This window comes from Pituophis catenifer, unplaced genomic scaffold (genome assembly GCF_029215685.1).
Source record: "Pituophis catenifer annectens isolate HBS135680 unplaced genomic scaffold, rPitCat1.0.hap2 SCAF_3, whole genome shotgun sequence".
NCBI lineage: Eukaryota > Metazoa > Chordata > Lepidosauria > Squamata > Colubridae > Pituophis > Pituophis catenifer.
In genome coordinates, this window is record NW_027256883.1 from 115872749 (window position 1) to 115894093 (window position 21345).

Genomic DNA, 21345 nt, shown 5'->3' on the forward strand with positions numbered 1-21345 from the left:
CTTGCCTTTACAACTTCCACAGGTCTGTGAAGCAAAGGAAAACTGAAATAAGATCATAAATACAGTTGCAGTTTCACTTAGCAACCACTTTGCTTAATTACCATGTTGTCAATACCAATTGTGGTCACTAAGAAGGACTACCTGATCATTTTCAGATACACTTCATTGTAAAAGTGGAAAGGAGATAGAGACTCAAGCTCTAGGTCCACATCAGCTAAATTCCAACCTCCCTGTATTGAGGTGAATGTTCTGAGCAGAGTTGTAACCATCACTATGCAGATCACTTTCTCAATCTGGGCTTGCTGATCATGTGCAGGCAAGTATCCAGAGTCCACAGAATGAAATTTTATGCTTCCAATGCTATGCAAGAATATCTGTAGAGTACAAAGCAGTATGCACATTTATGCTTCTTCCCCATAATGTGCCTAAAGAAAGTATTGGTAACTATTCTCATATTTTGTGCCAGCAAATTCTATATGCTAATTATACATTATCCTTGGAAAGATACTTCTGTAGTCTATAGTCTGATCTAAAAGTGGTCATACATTTCATGGGGAAAATGAATTAGAACAGAGTTCTAATACCATGAAAAAAGGATTAAAAAAAGATCCCTCTGCTTATATTTCTCATATCACTCATTGGTTGGTTTCATGCATTGGACAAACCATAATGGGGTTGGTTTGTTTTTGACTTAATCTGTTGGGTGACATTAACCATTGTGGTTTATAAGTCACAGTTTATAGCATACATTTGAACAAGGCTGTTATGGCATCTTTAATAAACAGGAATTAAAGACAAAGAGATTTAGTGACATATGTAAGGCACGTCACTGAAGTTTCTTTTATCATGTTCCATATTTGCTATCTTATTTTACACTCAGAAAGCTCCCATAATTTGTATATTCAATGTGGATAGTGTTCCAGTCCTTTAATTGGTTTGATTGATGCTTTCTGTACCTTTCTGGGTCCATTACAATAGACAGATGAGAGACAGTGTATCTACTGAATTAGAACTCCTTGCAATAGTCTAAATATAACTTTAGACTTCTCCTACCTGCTGCCTTTCAGCTATGCTAGATAGTCCATGGAATTAAAGGACTTGTCCAAGACACATAGAGAGAAATGGGAAGTCCACTTTATATAATGAAAAAGTAAAATGAAGTTGCATTTTGAATATTGAAAACAGTTTATTCCATAAATTTAAACAATAACCATCCAGTCTCTCCATCCTCATTGAAAGACAACAGCAAAATATTTAAATATATTGTGATATATTGTGGCTATTTTTATTCTCAATTGCAGTTTCTGTTATTACAAAGCCACACATGGTTTGCTTTAAACTCTTCATTCTGAATCTCTTTGCATCCGTTATATGTTTTTACCATTTTTATGAATATTCCATAAACCTGGCTGGACTATTTATGTTATCTGAGTAAAGGACAGAGAAAACACCCCTGTGGAGAGAAGCAGCTTGCTGGCTGCATGTGGGCACAGCTGCTGTGCTATACATAACATCTGCCCCCCAAAATGTTTTTAGTTGCCACCAGATCTTTTGTCTTTAAATTACAGTGGAATCATCCAATGGTCTTGGCAACATACAATTTCCCCACCATGTGAAACACACACACACACACACACACACACACACAGGGAGGGAGGGAGGGAGGGAGGGAGGGAGGGAGAGAGAGAGAGAGTGGGAGGGAGTATTAGATAGTGGGAGGGATGTATGTCAATATTTAATTTGGCTTGTACTTTCTGAAATTCTTAAAGCAGGCATTATCTCAAGGGCTTTCTTTGACATTCTTTTTCAGCCTGGTCTTGAAGAAGATATTGCCACAGCCAGACCTAAATATTTCCTCCCAGGGACAGAAATTGTCCCCCAGCTGCCAGAATTCCTAGAGGAGGAGTGTCAAACTCGTGTCATCACGGTGTTGTCACGTGACATATCATGACCTTTTCCCCCTTCGCTATACTGGGCAAGGGCACGGTCAGCGCGTGACGCATCTGACCTGCAGGCCACAAGTTTGACACCCCTATACCTGGAGTAAGGTCCACAGCTTCTTATCACCCCTCTGTAATGATCATCCATAGAGCTTTGTTTTATTCCATGTTTCTCTGAGCAGAACCTCCATTACTCTTTGAAATCAAGTCCTTTCAATGAGGTTGGGAAAGAAGCAAGATGGCACATGAGTCAAGTAACTAAATGAAACGTTGTCTCATATTCAGGAGCTGATAAAAGCTAAAGCAGTTGATAAGAGCTGACCATTCTGCGAGAACCTTTCTTTCTTATTCTCTGTGGTTCTATGAGTTTGTGTGACCTCTCCACCCACATCTCACTCCCACCCAGATTAAAAGTAATGACTTTATAGTGGGTTAGCATTGGACGTGTATAAATATGCCATTTCCTTTTCGTAATATAATTTTAATCTAGACATAAAATGTAATACTAATGGTACCACACAACTTCATAAATTAAAACCTTCTGCATTGGAAATAAACTATGAAACATTCAAATCGAAAAGCATATTTATCAATGGGAGGAAGGAATGGTGTTTTTTTTTTTCAATTTGTTAAACATGGTTAGCATAGTCTTTGGATTTGGGATTTTAATTTTGAGATAGCCAGCCTTCCTGTTCACATTTCTTTTGAATATGGGTAGTCCTCGACTTACAACCACAATTGACCCCAAAATTTCTGTTCCTAAGTAAGACAGTTGTTAATTGAGTTTTGCCCCATCTTATGACCTTCATTGCCACAGTTGTTCAGTGAATCCCTGCAGTTGTTAAGTTAGTAACGTGGTTGTTAAGTGAATCTGGCTTCCCCATTGACTTTGCTTGCCAGAAAGTCATAAAAGGTGATCACATGACCCTGAGACAGTGCAACCATGCAGCCAGTTCCCAAGTGTCCCAATTTTTGATCACGTGACTACAGGGATACTGCAATGGTCATAAGTGTGAAAAACGGCCATAAATCACTCTTTTTCAGTGCTGGTGTAACTTCTAACAGTGGTTGTAAATCAAGGATTACCTGTACATATGCCAGTTCTCAAGTGTCCGAATTTTGATCATGTGATCATGCAATGGTCGTAAGTGTGAAAAATGGCCATAAGTCACTTTTTTTCAGTGCTTTTGTAACTTCAAACAGTCACTAACCTTATGGTTATAAGTCGAGGATTACCTGTATATATGAATTTTTAAAAGAATAAATATGGAAAAAAAAACTCTGATTTACTGATGACTTGTCCAAGCAAAATAGGAGAGAACGGGAGAGAATTCTGACAGTGATTCAGCTTTGGGTACATATTTCCTAAGTCTTGCATACACATCCTATAAGACCATACTCTGGATTGCCCTTTCTGCTTTGCTTGTCAAAGCAGGAAGTGGTTTGTGCAGACAGAATAGGATTGCCTACACAAACCAGTTGTGCAGTTTTGTGTGTGCAACAGAGGTGGGTTTCAGCAGGTTCTGACCAGTTCTGGAGAACCGGTAGCAGAAATTTTGGGTAGTTCGGAGAACCGGTAGTAAACATTCTGACTGGCCATACCCCCATTTATTCTCTGCCTCCCAAATCCCAGCTGATTGGGAGGAAATGGGGATTTTGCAGTAACCTTCCCCTGGAGTGGGGTGGGAATGGAGATTTTACATTATCCTTCCCCTGCCATGCCCACCAAGCCACAGCCACCAAGCCATGCCACGCCCACCAAGCCACACCCACAGAACTGGTAGTAAAAAATTTTGAAACCCACCACTGGTGTGCAAGCCCTGGAAGCCTGGAAAAGTCTGGATGGTGATCCCATTTTGGATATGCAGACCATCAGGAATGAGAAGTGAGTGAAAAGCCATCACTGAAATCTTAACGATGTCCTGCTTCCAAGGTGGCTTGCTCTGTACTGGGAATGTGATCCTGTCGATTATCTTTCTGATGACATTGTGCCTTGTGGATTATACAGAATGTTGACTCTGCAGTGATGTTGCTTAATTCTTGATAGCTGTTTACAGAAGATAGCAGAATATCGGCTTGATTCCTTAGCTTTTACATTTGGGGATTTTATAGGCTTCTCATTTCCCATGCTATTTAAAATTGTCATGAAATTCCCCATACTGTTTAACTTTAATGTGATCCTTCAGAGATTTAGGAAGCATGGCCATCAAAATGTTGATGCGATGCGGCTCTATTTTTTTAATCAGATCCTGGTGATGCAGTGAAGATGCTTAATTGATTTATTATTGTTGATTGATTCATTTATTTAATAAAATTTATATAGCGCCCATCTAACCAAAGAAGACTCTGGGCAACAAATGAGTAAAATCATATATAAAAAACCTACAGATATATAATAAAATATAAGAATCACATTAACTGTAAATACTATAAAAACAGAGATACAAATCCTAGGCAAAGAGAGGGTTAAAATGGTCAGCTCAGCAATGGAGCCATCTAAGCATGTCTCTGGTTCCCTGGGAGTCCCTGGCTTGATAACATAACTAGAACTTGAGGACCTTCCCAAATACCAAAAGGGATGGAGTTAATTGTAATTCAGGAAGAAAAACTGTTCCATAAGTAGGGCACCCATGTCTCCTGTGTGTGGATCACTAGTTGATGATATGCACCCCTTCTCTGGCAGATCTCATAGGGCTTCTTCATTGTGGTAGAGTGATCCAAGTGACTGAAGTTCAATCCAGACAGGAGAGAGGAAAACCTAGCAGAAAGTTAATCTACCCAATTTTGTGGTTGTTCAAACTGCAGGAGCAAATTTTGCTGACCCTTAAAGCTCAGTTTTGTAACTTGTAAGTAGAATAACAGAATAGCAGAATTGGAAGGGACCTTGGAGGTCTTCTAGTCCAACTCCCTGCTCAAGCAGGAAAACCTACGCCATTTCAGACAAATGATTGTCCAATCTCTTCCTAAAAACCTCCAATGTTGGAGCATCCACAATTTTTGCAGGCAAGTTGTTCCATTGATCAATTGTTCCAACTGTCAGGATATTTTGCTTTAGTTCTAGGTTGGAACTAAATCTACTTGATTATATTCTATCCATTGCTTCTTGTCTTGCCTTCAGGTGCTTTGGAGAATAGGTTGACCCACTCTTCTTTGGCCCCTTAGATATTAGAACACTGCTAATTATGTCACACCTAATCCTTCTTTTCATTAAACTAGACATATCCAATTCCTGCAACCGTTCTTCATATTTTAGCCTCCAGTCCCCTAATCATCTTTGTCATTCTGCTCTGTACTCTTTCTAGTCTCTCAACATCTTTTTTATATCCTAGCAATCAAAACTGGATGCAATATTCCAAGTGTAGTATTATCAAGGCATTATAAAATGATACTAACACTTCCTTGATTCTACCCCTCTATTAATGCATCCTAAGACTGTGTTGGCTTTTTTTTTTTTTTTTGGGTAGAACTTAAATAGCCTCTGAAACACTGAGTAAATTTAAAAGGTACTATCCATGATCTTATTTGGCTAGAGATAGCCTGGTAAATGTATTTTTAAAATATCTTATATTTAGGTTACTGCATTCTGTTGGAGAGGTAAGCTTTTCTCTCAGCACTTTCCATAAATTTTAGAGGCAACTATGGTGGCTCAGGGATACTGGCTGGAACTGGGTGTTATGATTGCATTATTCCAGTACTGGATCATCTTCATGGGATGTCAGTCCACCACTGTAATAGAATGCATGAATGATCTTGAGGGACAAGAGGGGCTGCTACAGAAACCATCAGTCAAGAGAAGGTGGAGCCCTCAAGGGTTTAAAAGTCAGAGGAAGAAACTTAGGAAGCACCTGCCCTGGTTGATCAAATAGTTAAAAGTGGCAGTGGGACATTTCTACCTTCAGACTTAAAAGATTCTGCTAATGTAGCCTTACAATAAAGCAGAATTAACTCATCTAAGTCGTGTTTTCTGTCTGGTTTACACTGGAGGGCTGACAAACCACCAGACCCAGTACAGCATGCTGGTGTTGTGCAATAAAGCCTAAAGAAATATCTGAGGCTCAAAGATGGTCATTGGAGACCTTGCTCTCACAATGGCAATTCAAGAATGGACTTTGTTGGTCGTAGCTTCATAATTATAGAATAATCGGTTCAGATTTGCCTGTTGCATAGTTTTATCTTTTTGACCCAAGGTGAAATCCTTTTCATTTCTCTTTTCCTTCTAATGTCAGTCCAAATTCTCTGTTCTACAAAGATTTGTCATTTCTCTGGTGGTTTTACCAGCTTATTTTATTTTATGGCAGTTTTTTCCTTTGACGGTACAATTTTACCTTTTTATATGCATTTCTACATGTGTTGAGGGAGTAATAATAGCAACACATGGCCATGTGCTACATTTGTCTCAGTGAGTCACAAATTGGCAGGCCTTTTTTATCTTCTTTTTAATGCTAAGTCATGAGGACAATGGAACTGTTTCCTGCGTTCCAAATATGTTGCTAATTCATTTCCATTAACTAAAATAAAGAAATCCTTATTTCAATTACCCAGTTACATTTTGGCCTTTAACTTCATTTTAAGCATTTGGTAGTCTCGTTTGCAGCTAGGCCAGTGAGTAATTTTAGGGAAGAAAAAGACCTTAATAATGTTTTTATGTGTCGATATAACACAAGGAACACGTCCATTAGATAATTGAAAATCGCAGATCAGAAAAATTTTAATATTTGCAATTATTTGGAAAGTAAAACAAAGCCAAGCTGTACAAAGCAAACACTCACCCACAACATTTACATCATTTAAACTTTAGAATGGTAGGCCCTCATACATGCAACACCCATTTTTCTAAGAAATAAATACATAAACTATTCCAAAGTTGAGAGACATTCAGAGAAGCAGCAAAGGTTTCCACATAGGTGTGATGATGATCTAGAAATGAAGAGACTTAAGTTTAAATCAGGCTTCAGTAATGACTTACCCACTGACTTACCTTTTTTAGACCAGCCTACAGCATGGGATGGTTACCTTCAGGATAAAATGGGAATGCCCCAGGGGTGAAATCCAGCAGGTTCTAACAGATTCTGGAGAACCAGTAGCGGAAATTTTGAGTAGTTCGGAAAAGCGGCAAATACCATCTCTGGCTGGCCCCAGAGTGGGGTGGGAATGGAGATATTGCACTATCCTTTCCCCAGGAGTGGAGCGGGAATGGAGATTTTACAGTATCCTTCCCCTGCCACACCCAACAAGCCACACCCACAGAACTGGTAGGGAAAAAATTTGGATTTCACCCCTGAAATGCCCCTTAGAAACCACCTTGAGCTCCTAGAAAAAGCCTGCAATACAAATCTAGCCATTCCTTGTTATAAAAATAAATGAACATGGCATCTTTAATTAGAGTTACACAGAGACAAATATGCAACACCCACTCTCAGTTAAGAAATGTGTACCTGTGCAGCTGATCATTGTGTTTCAGAAATGATGGATCTGCAATGGTTTTGTTCATTATCAAAAGCAGCATCTTTTTGCTTCAAAAACTCCTATCGTTTGCTCTAATAGGGATCAGAGGAACAAATTAGTAACCAGAACCTTTAGATACTGACATATTTTGCTCCCTGAGAGATGTGCCTTAGATGAAAGGTAGCAAGAGAAGAGTTTTTAAATTTTCTCTCCCATTGAAAATGATTAGGGTCTACATTTGATCAAGGAGAGCTTGCTCTCATTTTTAGCCCAGCCTGCAGCATGGGATGGTTATTGTAGGGAGAAAATGGAAATGTCCCTTAGAAGTACCTCAAGATAGATTAAACACAAGCTCCCTGACATTTTGAGTAAATGGTACAACTACAGATAATGGAATATTAATTATGTGAATGTGATTATGTTTTCTACTAATGCAAATAACAACCACAGGGCCTCTGGGAGAGAAAATACAATCCTTTCCTAGTGACATCCAGACAAAAACCTTCTCTCTCAACTGCTTTGTCTCTCTGAAGCTGCTGTGCATTTCAAGAATTTCCAATGGCGTCAATGGACGCTTCCCTTGAAACGCAAACAGAATGGGACACAGGAAGGGTTATGCATCATTAGGCTGTTCAGCCAGCCCTGCCGATGCTGTTTACATAACAGAAAATGATGCATGTTAATTGCCTTCACATAATTAACCCAATTTCAAGCTTTACTCTGAGACACTCTTCACAGGGGCAAAGATCCTATGCTAGTGAACAGGTATTTAATGAGGAAATTGACATATCCTAAAGTACAGGTAGTCCTTGACTTACAACAGTTCATTTAGTGACCATTCAAAATTATAATGGCAGTGAAAAAAGTGATTTACGACTGTTTTTCACACTGACGACCATTGCACCATTCCCCATGGTCATGTAGTCAAAATTCAGACACTTGGCAGCTGGTTCATATTTATGATGTCCTGGGGTCATGTGACTCTCTTTTGCAACCTTCTGACAAGCAAAGTCAATGGGGAAGCCAGATTGACTTAACAACCATGTTACTAACTGAACACCTGCAGTGATTCACCTAATAACTGGTGAGAAAGGTCGTAAAATGGGGCAAAACTCACTTAACAAATGTCTCACTTAGCAACAGAAATTTTAGACTCAATTGTGGTCATAAGTCGAGGACCTTGAATATCAGGGTGGAGAACTGAAAACCTTCCCAACATTATTGAATTTCTGATTTTGAGGAAATTCATCTGGAAATCCAATGATGAAGTACATACACTGTACTTCAATGTCAGGAGACCCACAGTTTTCCCATTCCTAGAGAAGATAATTAGATCCCATGTCTAAAAAACAAAACCTATAAAAAAGAGAGAATTTGTATTAGGACTGCATTAATGCACCCCCAGAATTCCAGAACATGCATAAGCTGGTCTCCTATTTCTTATTCTTTTGACATAAAGAATGCTTAAGTGAAAGCAAAATTGTACAGGAAGAACATTGAGATATACAGAATATGCCTTACCGTATAGCATGTATTTCTTCTTTCCTAATAACTCTTTAGTAGCCAGCAGGGTCTGGTTCATTTTTTCTGCCAAAACAATTTCCAAGAAGAAGATGAAGTGAACTCTGCGGCTAAGCACCATTTAGCTCTTCTTAAGGGCATTATTACAAAACCTAAGATTAATTTAACCATTTGAGATTACTTCTGCACAAAACGAAGCACTACAGCATCCAGCCTTTAAGATAGTTTTGCTGTTGTTTAATAGAGATTTAGTGAAGATATTCACTATGAATGATATATTTGTAATTAAAATCTCTTCCAGCATCCTGATTAATATGCTTTTCCACAAAAAAATTTTACAAGGACAATGTGGGCATGATTCCTACTATATGCCTTTAAAAGGTAAAGGGGGGGGTTGGAAAATATAATAATAATTCATTATTTTCATATAATCAAGCCACTCCAGTGATGTCTGGATGCGATTCCTGGAGCTATGGACAGAATAAATCAACTGCCACAATATATTTAGCAAATGCTAATGTGCAAGATAGCATGCGACAAAAGCAGGTCAGGCAATATATCTCCCCTGGGGACCTATGGCTGGATAACAGATAATTTATAAGAATGAAAGAGGGCTTCTTTGTCTACTCATTTTAAAACCAAACAATAAATTGCTAGTTTATTTTTAATTGCAATTTTGGATTAAAATAAACTCATATTCTCGACAAGCCACTTTCTACGCTTTTTGCCAGTCCTCAGTGGCAGGGTTAGCCCTGTTTTTTGGCTCCTGTTCTCCATCTCTAGGTGGTTCATTTATTTGAAAAGGGAGGCAGCCCTATTTGCAAAGCCTGGGTGAAGGCCAGAGGCAACTCCACAACACAGCTGTGCCTTTCCTGCCTATGATTCCGGTCAAGGCTGGTTCACCATTTAAACAGTCAGCTGTGACTCATCGCTATTCCACCATGCTCTGTGGTGATGGAATTGGAATTTCTGCCTTTCAGAGAACAATGTAATGCCTCTTGTGGAAGAAGTAGCTAAGGAATCATTTTTTTAAAAAAAATCCCACCTAAGGATGCATAAGGAGGGAAACATTTCTCTTAATTGTTTCCGCAACCATTTTGCTCATTAGCTGTATTTATCTGGCACACGAATCATTGACTAGACAACAGATTTTTAGCTTATATAAAGAGTTTATGGTTCAGGGTGTTATGCAAGCTTCAGAAAATCAGGTTAATTGAGTAAACCATGCACGGTTTAATTGGATATGGATAAATATGGCAATATTTTCTTTCACTCCTTTATTTAGGTATCATTAATGAGTTGGGTCTCATAGTAATGGATATGATGCCGTATATAGACAGCTTGCATTTAGTTATGTATTTAACTACCAGTCCTGGATTAAGTACTAGCTTACCTCCTTTAGGGCTTCTAGATTATTTTTTTTTAAAAAAAAAAGCTGCAATAGCCTTATCCTTTTCTTTAGCTTCTTTGACAGTAATATATTTATTATTTATTTATATTTCATATTTCTAAACCACCCATCTCCCTCAAAAAGGGACTCTGGGTGGTGTACAATATAATATACACCAGAATGGAACCGAACCGAACCGAACCGAACTGAACAATATAGAATAGAATAGAATAGAATAGAATAGAATAGAATAGAATAGAATAGAATAGAATAGAATAGAATAGAATAGAATAGAATAGAGGTTTACAGAATCAGCATATTGCTCCAACAATCTGGGTCCTCATTTTACCGACCTTGGAAGGATGGAAGGCTGAGTCAACCTTGAGCTGGTTAGGATCAAACTGCTTGCTGCGGACAAAGTTACCCTGCAATACTGCATTCTAATCACTGCACCACCACAGCTCCCAGTCAGTAAACACTTCTTGAAATAGTAAATAAGATAGTGTACAATTAAGTGCATCCACGTTGGAACTAATTTATAGTAAATTTAACCATAAACTTTAGTGTGCTAGCTAATGATTTTTATTGTCTTCAAAGGCTTAAGAAATCAGTAGTTGTACTGAGGGGGGGGGATCTAAAATCCATATTAATATGTTTGTTAGAAGAACTGACATTCAGGGAGTCTGATATATTTAAAATTCCCAGGAATTCTTATCAGGTTTATATAATACATACTGTATTGCTATTTAGTTTTAGAGCAACCAGTATTATGCAAAGTGCAAACAAAAACAATAAGCAAAAGGAATTAGAGGCAAGAGAGAAAGATCTGGAGCTTATGATCATACCATTCTTTATATCAGTGGTGAAATTCAAATTGTTTTACTACCGGTTCTGTGGGCGTGGCTTGGTGGGCATGGTGTGGCTTGGGCGTGGTGTGGCTTGGTGGGCGTGGCTTGGTGGGCATGGCAGGGGAAGGATACTGCAAAATCTCCATTCCCACCCCACTTGGGGCGCCAGCCAGAGGTGATATTTACTGGTTCTCCGAACAACTCAAAATTTCCGCTACCGGTTCTCTGAACTACTCAAAATTCCCGCTACTGGTTCTCCAGAACCTGTCAGAACCTGCTTGATTTCACCCTTGCTTTATATACTATCATGCCTTCACTGCCTTTCAGTGAAGGTGGCTTTCATGCCTATGGCAGGAATAGAAGTCACAGTCCCTGTTTCCTCACCCGGTGCCTTAACCACTGGACCAAACTGGCTCTCATTTGACCTTCCTTTAACAAATGTTCATAACTCACAATAGAACATATAGTGCCTAGTATCTTGTTATCAGTATTTTCATGACTTAACATTTCTCTATCAATTTTTCCATCTTCAGTAAACATTCTACCAAGATAGAAAAGAATAATCTCTTGTTTTAGTTTTTTACCACTTATATTTTAATTTGGAACTATTCTCTCTATTTTCACTGTCAAACACAGTGAAAATGCCACTATCTTGGTATTTGATGTCAAAGGTCAATACACTCTCCGCATGTGTTTCTGAGAGTGGGAATCTAATCTGAGCAAGAGTTATAGAAGCAGGTTTTATAATAATAATAAAAATAAGGTGTTTTTTTTTTCAGGAAATACATTATAGGACTAGACAAAGCCCAATACATACAGTAGCTAGCTACATCTTTTCAGGAGCAGAATCCAAAAGCATATCTGTTATGCATGTGTGCTTGGAAAGAAAGGCAAAAGGAAGTAAATTCAAATGAGAAATCTCTTAGACAAAGAGCAGACAGAATGATAGGCAAAGGAAAGACACAGAGTAATGCCTTAGCTTTGCCTTTCACCCTAAAGCTCTCATAGTCAGTGATGAATAGTCACTGCTAGATTTGATACATTAATTTGCAGATCCATACTGTTTGTTGTGTCATACAAACTTATAATTCTTATAAATCCTTTGGCCTTTCAGCTAATAACATGGCAACGTCTGCATGCAAAAGTATTCATGTCTCCAATCTCTAACACCATCACAAAGCATTTCTTATATATTTATCCATAAAAATTCCCTTGCCTGACTCTGTGCTCAGTATTAAACCATTTGCTAAATGTTCCATTTATTCTCATGCAGTTTTACAATGTATACTTTTGCTACATTTAGCAACCAACCTTCAACTCCATTAAGGCAACAAATGTTTGCCTTTCAAGTCAATTGATTTATCACTATTTTTTTCTAAATAGACCTACGCACAATAATGTTTTTCTCATGTTCATATACTGTATTTCTTAGTGACCTGCTAAAGAGCAAAGGACAACCATAAATTAACATTTTTGTAGGTTACCTATCATTTGTCCCAACTTTTTTACACCCTTCAACAATCACACTTCAACATATCATAATTCCCATAAAAATCTCTGAAATGTTCTTTCCAACATTCTGTCAGTTCAGTTTTATTCTAAACTATTACAATTTTGATTCTTTGTTTGCTAGTTTTATACTCTTCCTCTCCTCCAGCAGCTCCAGCAGCTGAGACCTTCTCCAGCCTAAGTTGATTGAACTGAGAAAAGGTGAATGCATCGAAGTGACATACTAAGCTTTTATAGGTAAGAATACATCTGAATATTTGTCTACCTAGTCTTAGGCAAGTGTCTTAACCACTAAACCACACAGGTTTTCTGTTCATTCTGCTAGAGCAGGGGTGTCAAATTGGCGGCCCATGGGCCAGATGCGTCACACGCAGGACAGTGGTGGGTTTCAAAATTTTTTACTACTGGTTCTGTGGGTGTGGCTTGGTGGGCATGGCATGGATTGGTGGGCGTGGCTTGGTGGGCATGGCAGGGGAAGGATACTGTAAAATCTCCATTCCCACCCAACTCCAGGGGAAGGTTACTGCAAAATCCCCTTTTCCTCCCGATCAGCTGGGATTTGGGAGGCAGAGAATAGATGGGGTCGGGGCCAGTCAGAATTTTTACTACCGGTTCTCCAAACTACTCAAAATTTCCGCTGCTGGTTCTCCACAACTGGTCAGAACCTGCTGAAACCCACCTCTGACACAGGCCATGTCCACCCCAGCTTCATGAAGGGAAAAAAAATGTTGTGATATGTCCTGTGACAGCAACATGACACCATGAGTTTGACACCCATGTGTTAGAGTCTTCTTGTTTAGCCTTTTTCACCCCCTTCCAAAACCTTTTTAAAAAATTTTCATCAAAAGGCCTTTAGCATTTTCTTTGCTTCTTTTACACTCTCTAGGTTCTATGGCAACATTTTTCTGAATTCTTTTTCTATCCCTATACTCATTCTGCAACATTTTATCTTCATTTTTTGTAGCAATAATTCTCTTACACACAGTTTTTATCTCCACATTTTTCTCACTTTATCATTCCAAACACACTTTTCCATATTCTGCATTAACATAACCATGCACTCTTTTGTGGAACTTGTAATATAATATTTTCACTTTGTTCCAGGGGGCTTCTACATCCTCTTTCCTTGTTGTCAGTCAATTCTGTTGGGAAATTAATCTTTTATACAGGACTTGTTTCTCTTCCTACAACTTCCTTGTAGTTGTTCTAGTTTACCACTAGTTTCTTTTACTTTTTTCTCTCTCTATTTTTCTCAAAGATTCACTTCTGACACTATTTAACAATGGTCTGTCTTATATTCAGAACATCACCTTGATAAAGAAACCTTGTATCTCTCATTAATTCTTTTTTTTTTCATTATAAAGAATCAGCACAATCATTCCTTTGCCATGTGTATGCATAAATAGACTTATACCTAAATCACACTGTCAAAACAGGTATTTCTTCCTAAGCAGATTCAATTTTTCATCAGGCAAATTAAATGTCAAAGAAAAAATGTGAATGTTATTTAAGCCTACACCAGATTACTCTTCATCTTCCTGTAGCACATAGACATGTGGGTAAGTGCAGTAAGTATTTACTTATTTCTTTTTCTCAGGAAGTTTTGAGGAAGTTCTTTGTGCAGCCTGACACCATCTCTGCATCAAGGACATTCTAATGTGCACTATAATAATGTGATTATTATAGGCTTACCCAGAGTGACAGATTAATCTAATGAAGGCACAGCTTAAACAAACAACCACATTTTTTCTGCCTCCTACTTTACTGGACTTTTAATCATTATGTCTGTGGAAGAGTTCTTGCCCATTATTTTGTAAGCTTTTAGGTGACTTAATAATGTCATTATCTTAATATAGGTGTAGTTTTAAGAGAAATTATTCTGGTAATTTGACCAACATACCCTCCTTCAGAAGAAAAACAATTAGTTGGCTTGATTCACACATCTTGAACTATAAAGTGGTTCATTTGGCTTAGTCATTTTTGTTTATTCAACAAAACAAACAATGTACACCATGACTGGACTCACAAAATAGTCAACAATACACCATGGCTAATATACTCCAATGATCGTTATCACTCAGTATAATGCAGGAAACTAAAGAAACTGTGTTATGACTTTAGGTGGTAAGTAAACACATTTATCAAAGCAATGTCCAAAGAATGAACAGAATTTATTTCAAAGTTTGGAGATAGACATGATTCACTGTGAGTGAATAAACGATATAAATTAAAAAAAAAACATTAAATTGTGTGCTTTATGTCCTTTTCAGCAACAGACAACCACATCATTAACTTTGTTATCCATTGTTATCCATAGAGAAACTAATAAAAATCTCAGAAACAATTATTGATATTTCTTGGAGACAACTATTGGCTCAGTGAAGTTTTGAAATAAAAAGTATTAAGGTGTAAATCCAAGATACATCAAAGAACCACCAAACTGGTAGTTGCAGAGGATTTGGGTAGCAGACTGGTGTGCATCTCATCCTTGACAACTATAAGATGCATGGATTTCAACTCCCAGAATTCCGCAGCCAGCAGCTCTACATGTTGTAGAGTTTCCAAGGTTAAGAAACAGTGATTCCTAGACTAATACAAACCCTCCTCCCCTCCCCTCTTTCCCTTTTAAATCCATTAGTTGAGTAAGGATGATGTGTGTTGAAATCTTTCTTGCCAAGCTGTCAACCTGAACATTTTCATTTTCTTTTGGATTCCATGTAACATGTTCCCACACTTCAGAAGAAAGGAGCAGGTGGACGCGGATAAAACTTCAGCAGCAAGGGCTTTGTAGTACATTACCATTACCCAATCAAGTCCTTTAAAATGTGGAGGGAGTAGGAAAGACTGTTTCTCCTTGTTAATTGTAAATTGGGAGTGGTTGCAGGGAACTAAGTGATCAGAAGCTTGGGAAAGGAGATGGCAATGAGCAAAGGAAGGAAAAGTGGGGAAACATTGGCAGAATACTTAGAAGAGTGGAACTTGAACAGATTAAGGCACTTCTTGTGGAGGGGAGTCTGGAAGAAAAAAATGACAAGGATCCCCTCAAACCATATATTATTCTTATATATTACTACCATATTACTACCGTAGTTTATTTTTGGTTACTCCATTGAGAATGTAAAAATAATCTGTGGCATCATGCTAAGGCCCATTTGAGTTCACTGGTTTAGATGGTGGTTCTGGAATGGTTGTAAGTAGGAAGTGGAGGTACAATCCTTTCCTGTTGGTCTTCCACCAAGTGGAGACATAATAGCTACAACTGGAAGTAGCACAAGCTTTTCAAAACTGAAAGCATATGCTAGACCTATCCAGTTCTTTCTCTATTATAGGTTGACTTTCCCAATTTCATTATATAGAGAAAAATACGATTTGCTTAAATTTATCGTGAAGAGATTAATTAAATGCTTCTGTGATGGACATATTATGCTTGAATATAAGATGCTTATTTCTATTTATATCATACTAAGTAAAGGAATTTTCTAACTTAACTTTCTGAAGTTAAATCCAGCTTATACTGTAGTTCTAAAATTTTAATTATACTCCTTCATGAAATATGAAATGTACCTATGTCATATTTTTTAATTCTGTTACGATTTTGCTCTGAATTATTTTTCAACGAAATCCAGCATTTCCTATTTCAGATTAAAGCAAGTGTTAGCTTTTGCTTGTTTAGGAATTTGACTACTTTTAGTCAATGAAGCAACATTTCAAGATATCTAAACATTAATAATTTCTCTTCCTACTCAGGAAACTATTTTTTGTATCTTCTCAAATCTCTTTATTTTGTAGAAACTTTTTTTTCCAAATACAGTACAATTTTAATATCACATTTAATTAAAATAAACTAATATAGCCAATTTTATACACCCTGTGCAGAAATAAACTCAATATCCTTCAGTTGTTTCACACCTGTTTTTGGACAGATGATATGCTGCTAAGGAATGTACCAACTATTCTGCTCTAGAGGAATAATTTGTCTTTGTTGAAATGCCAATATTTTATCTACTGTTTTCCTCTTTGCCTAATGCTTTGCGCTATGTGAACTGATCTGGACCTTTTTAAAAAAAGAGGTGTGTGTGTGTGTGTGTGTGTGTGTGTGTGTGTGTGTGTGTGTGTGAGAGAGAGAGAGAGAGAGAGAGAGAGAGAGAGAGAGAGAGAGAGAGAGAGAGAGAGAGAGAGAGAGAGAGAATTGTTGCAATTGCTCTGGGCCCCAAACATCAAAAGGTGAATATGGTTTTGTATTTTAAACAATCAGATGGATCAACACTTTCCATACAAGGTGGCAAAATTAATCAGTTAAAGTATAATTTGAAGAGTTATTTCAATACTTTTAGGCAATTTCACTCTTTAGTTTATTGATCTGTTGACCACAATGGACAACAACAACAACCACAGCTAAAGATATTATACCACATAGGATGCAATGAGAAGAAAGTGTGTAGAGGAGTGGGGCTCACATGAATTTTTTACAGAATCAATTTTCTTGATGTCTGAAGACCTGAAACTGACTCAAGACTTATGTATATTCAATAATCCATTCCAGTATGGACAGTTTTATAGCCAACAAATTATTAGCCAACAAGGAAGTTAGAGTAGATATTCATCACATCCGGGGGGTTTGAAAATGGGTGTTATGATTTTTGGCATTATGAAAAAAGCCATTGTAATGTAGTGATTGGCACCAGAGACATCCAGACTTCTGGCAAGCCATTCTTGCTTAGTGTAATCTACTACACAGGATTGTTATGAGGCACTTTGTGCATGAGAAAGAGAAAACTTTATAGTTTTCAGGGAGTTGCTCTCCCTGAAGTAAGAGTAAGATAAAATGCAATAAATGCAAAGTGGTGCCATCACACACCTGAGTTCTCCCTTGAGGTCAATAGATTTGTATCTTTCCAGGAGCACCAGAAGGACTTGTGCCAAAGTGGAAAATATTAGACCACATCTTTGCATGTAGCAGACTACAGTGCTTAACAAATGTTACCATGTCAGAGTGCAGGTAAGTGATACCATTTCTGAACAGCATTAGTTTTAAAAAGATCCCTGAAAGTAAAACACTTGGAGAGAAGGAGAAAGAACCTTCTCCCCTGTTGTGCTACTGTTTTATCTGCAGAAAGCTGAATATAGAGAGGTTGAGAGGCAGGAAGGCATGTGGACCACTGTCTAAATTATAGCATCCAAATTTTGCTCAATGAATTTGGACTGGGTACCAAGAGGTGGAACAAGGCTGGAGTGTACCATTCTAAGAATGGGAATGAGAATTATTGTTCTATTCTGGCAATTGCTTTATTTAGACACAGAGGACCCAAAGAGACCCCCCCCCCAGAGCGGAAAAAAGAACGCAGCGATCGAAAACGTTCGGCGTCGTTCCCTCTTTTTGCAGTAACTTTTTCTTAAGATAAAAGCACAATATTTTCCCCCGACCCCCCGCGTTGGCCATCCGAAGTGGCACAGTCCAGCCAAACACCTCGGGATTCTACCGGTTCGTCTTTGACGCCTCTGTCGGTGCAGCGCCGTAATTGAAGCTGGGGCGAGGTCTCATCCTCCTGCGGGCTTTTTGAGCGGAGCCAGGTGTGCTTACCAGCTGTTTCCCACCACCCCGTAACCCCCCTCCTCCCGCTGCAATTCTGTCAAGCGGCTGGGAGAAAGGGGGCAAAAAAAAAAAAAAGAAAAAAAGAAAAAAAAGGATGCCTTTTGCGTGGGCACCCTGGGCCGGAGGGAGGAGTTTCGCTCCGGAAGGCTGAGAGGCTCAAAGTAGGACATGCGTAAAGGAAGAGCGGGCTGTAACGAGCCGCACCGCTCCCACGTCGTTCTCGTTTTTTCCATTTATTTCTTCCCGGGCCGAGTTCCTCTTTCTCCTGTTCTCCAGAGCCGTTGCTGCGCGTCCCGCCCCTTCCTCGCTTCGGTCCCGCCTCCGACTCCCCGGAGAGGCCGCCCAGCGCCCGCCTGTTTGCCTAGGCTGCCGCCGCTGCCGCCGCCGCCTGCCAGCTCGCTCGCTCTCTTTCCCCAGCCTCGCGCTCGCTCTCTCCCTGCTGCCTCGGCGGTGGCGCGGACGGGCTGGAACTCGCGACCTTCTCCTGCTCCCCCCACCCACCTTTCTCCCGAACAGCCCCGCAAACTAGCAAACCGCCGCGCCGTCAAACCGGGGACTTGAAGCCCAAGGAGGCACTTCTTTGCAAGCCCGGCCGTCGGGGCTGAGAGGGGAGACGGCCAAGGCCGTTCGGCAGCGGAGCTTCTAAGGTGAGAGCGATACACGGGCAGCCTCGCAATCTCTCGGGATCGTCCCGCTCGCCTGCATGTCAACGCGCGCCCGTCAAAGAGCCTCTCCCCCCCCCCCCCCAGCCCCGGGAGAGAATTAGGGATCTGCTGCTGGCGCTGGAAGGAAAGCGATGCTGCTGCTGCTGCTGCTGCTGCCTTTTCCAGGTCCTGGGAGGCCTGGTTTTTCGCACTTTGGACGTTTGGCGTTAAAGCTGCGACCCAGAGCTTGGCGCTGAGCGAAAGGCACCCAAGCATCCTCCGCCTCGACCCAGGTTGCCGAGGGCGAGCATCTTTCCTGATACGGGGTTTGGTTTAGATGGGTTGGCAGGTGATTTAGGCCCTCCAGGATTTGGGCGACAGTCTTTCATCTCTCTCTGTCTCTCATTTAATGTTGACCTTTTTTTTTGTTTTGTTTTGTTTTAGTGTTTTTGGGTTGCTCTGCTTCCCAATACAGTATCGCGACGGAATGCCTTCTGCTAGGTGACAAGCCATGGCTTGGGTTGATGAGGGAAAAATAACCCGATTTCTCATCTCTTTCGGTTCCAGTTATTCTGGAGAATAAACAAAAAAATAGATGAATGTCTCTGTTGTTTATTTTTGTATGCATGTTGTTTCCCCATAGAGGAATTCAGACATAAATACTTCTTAGTGCTATACTGGGAAGTAGACTTAATCGGAATATTCCAGTCATGTAGCTGCTGGCAGTTGTTTGAAAGAGTATCTGAAATTCACCCATTGTTTTTGTGTTTCGTTTGTAAAAGTTAACTAATAATAATTACCGTAAGTTCCCTTTGGGAATTACTTCTTTTTAAAAAAAAAAAAAGAAAGAAACCAAACCACCTAGGTCTTAAAATCCTGTTGTTATCCTCTCCAGTTTAAAAAAAAATACATTTCAATGTGCAATGTCTATAAGAAAGCCAGCATTTATATTATTGCTGACTTAACTGTAGGTGTCAGACTCTGCTTTCCCTGGCATGATGATGGATAGATAGATATATTTGCAGTTTTAGACTTCCTCCCAAAGAGGCCAGTGGAGGGCTTCCTGTTTGTTTTCAAGCTGCATTTAGCAGTGTGAGTAGTAGTAATAAAGGCGTCTCCCTACAATCTCTCCAATTAGTGCATAAAAGCTTCATTTCTTTAGGGAGTGTCAGTACTTTTTGAGGTGTTACTGTATTGCAAACTTGGAAGAGTTATTTGTTTGTTTGTTTATCTGCCATTCATTGGCTCCTATATGTGTCAGTTGTATTTTTGGAAATATCAACTGCATTAGAGAGCCATTTTTGCACAAGGTTTTCTTTGTGCAATTTATACTGCTATGAGTTTTTCCTGTTTGTAATAGAAAGCTGCTGTTTGCTGCTTATGTATGCCAATGAACAATAATTCTGGAATGATGGGATGAGTTTGCCCATTGCATGCTAAGTATTCAAAGACATGTGAATTGAAATGGTTAGGGAATTCTGGGAGTTGAAGTCCACACAGTGGTCAAGGTTGGAAAGCTCTGCCCTACAGCTTCAAGATTGCAGTCAAGAGTGTTCACATTTGTTTGACAGATGATTTCAGATGCACTGCTGTTCAGTAGAATCAAATTTCATGTTCTATTCATTTGGTCCTGAGAAGAGTTTCTATTTGCAAGAAATCTCTTAGAATTCAAAAGGAACTAGTTAACCTAGTGTAGCCCCTTCTCCTCAGTTCTTGAAGCTGAGATACTATGAGGAAATTTTCCCAGCACATGTTGATTTATCTTTTTAAAAATCCTCTTCAAAAGGGAGGAGGTTTTACAATATAGCTTATCCTAATGCTGAGAAGTTTTAACAGTTGGCATTTTCTCTGAATCTTATTTCCCTATAATATATATCATATTATCTTTTTGGATGGGCAGATTTATTTACACATTAACTTCATTGGTATTTAAATATTTTGATTAAATTGTGCATACCGCTCATAATATTCTGAGTTGGTAAAAAAAAAAAATGATGTCAGATTATTTAGTGATGCTGTCTTGCCTGATTGTCTAGGGAATGATTCTTAGGCAATTGGTATGAAATTTGTATTCAGTATTCTGAACATATGCAATCATATTTTAATATATGAAAAACAACACTAGTTTTATTAACACTGAAACATTGTAGGTAACTTACTAGATGCTATAGTGTAACAAGGGAGCCCTAATCCTTAATTGAACCATATGAACATACCAAATATAATAGCAGGATGTAGAAAAGGGATTCAGACTAGCAATTTACTGTAGTTGCACATAATTTTTGCCTTCTCCTTACTGGCTGTTATGTCTGAGTGTGTAGGTGACTCTATTTTGATATCTTAAAAACATTTAATGACCTCATAATTTTAATTATAACAGAAAGCTGATGTATTTCTAGGCTCTACGTTTTGTCAGTGTGTGTGCCTCAGGAAGTTTTGCTAATTATGATTAATT

General features: G+C 39.0%; 1 protein-coding gene across 2 annotated transcripts in view; it reads left to right on the top strand.

Moving 5' to 3' along the window:
* Positions 1 to 18676: 18676 nt before the first annotated feature.
* The window catches only part of CUNH1orf21 (chromosome unknown C1orf21 homolog), a 149277-nt gene continuing 146608 nt past the window's right edge, over positions 18677 to 21345 (top strand). For both annotated transcript variants that reach the window (XM_070939282.1, XM_070939285.1), the window contains exon 1: positions 18677 to 18893. The gene's annotated coding sequence lies outside the window, so the exon portion shown is untranslated. The remainder of the gene's footprint in view (positions 18894 to 21345) is intronic.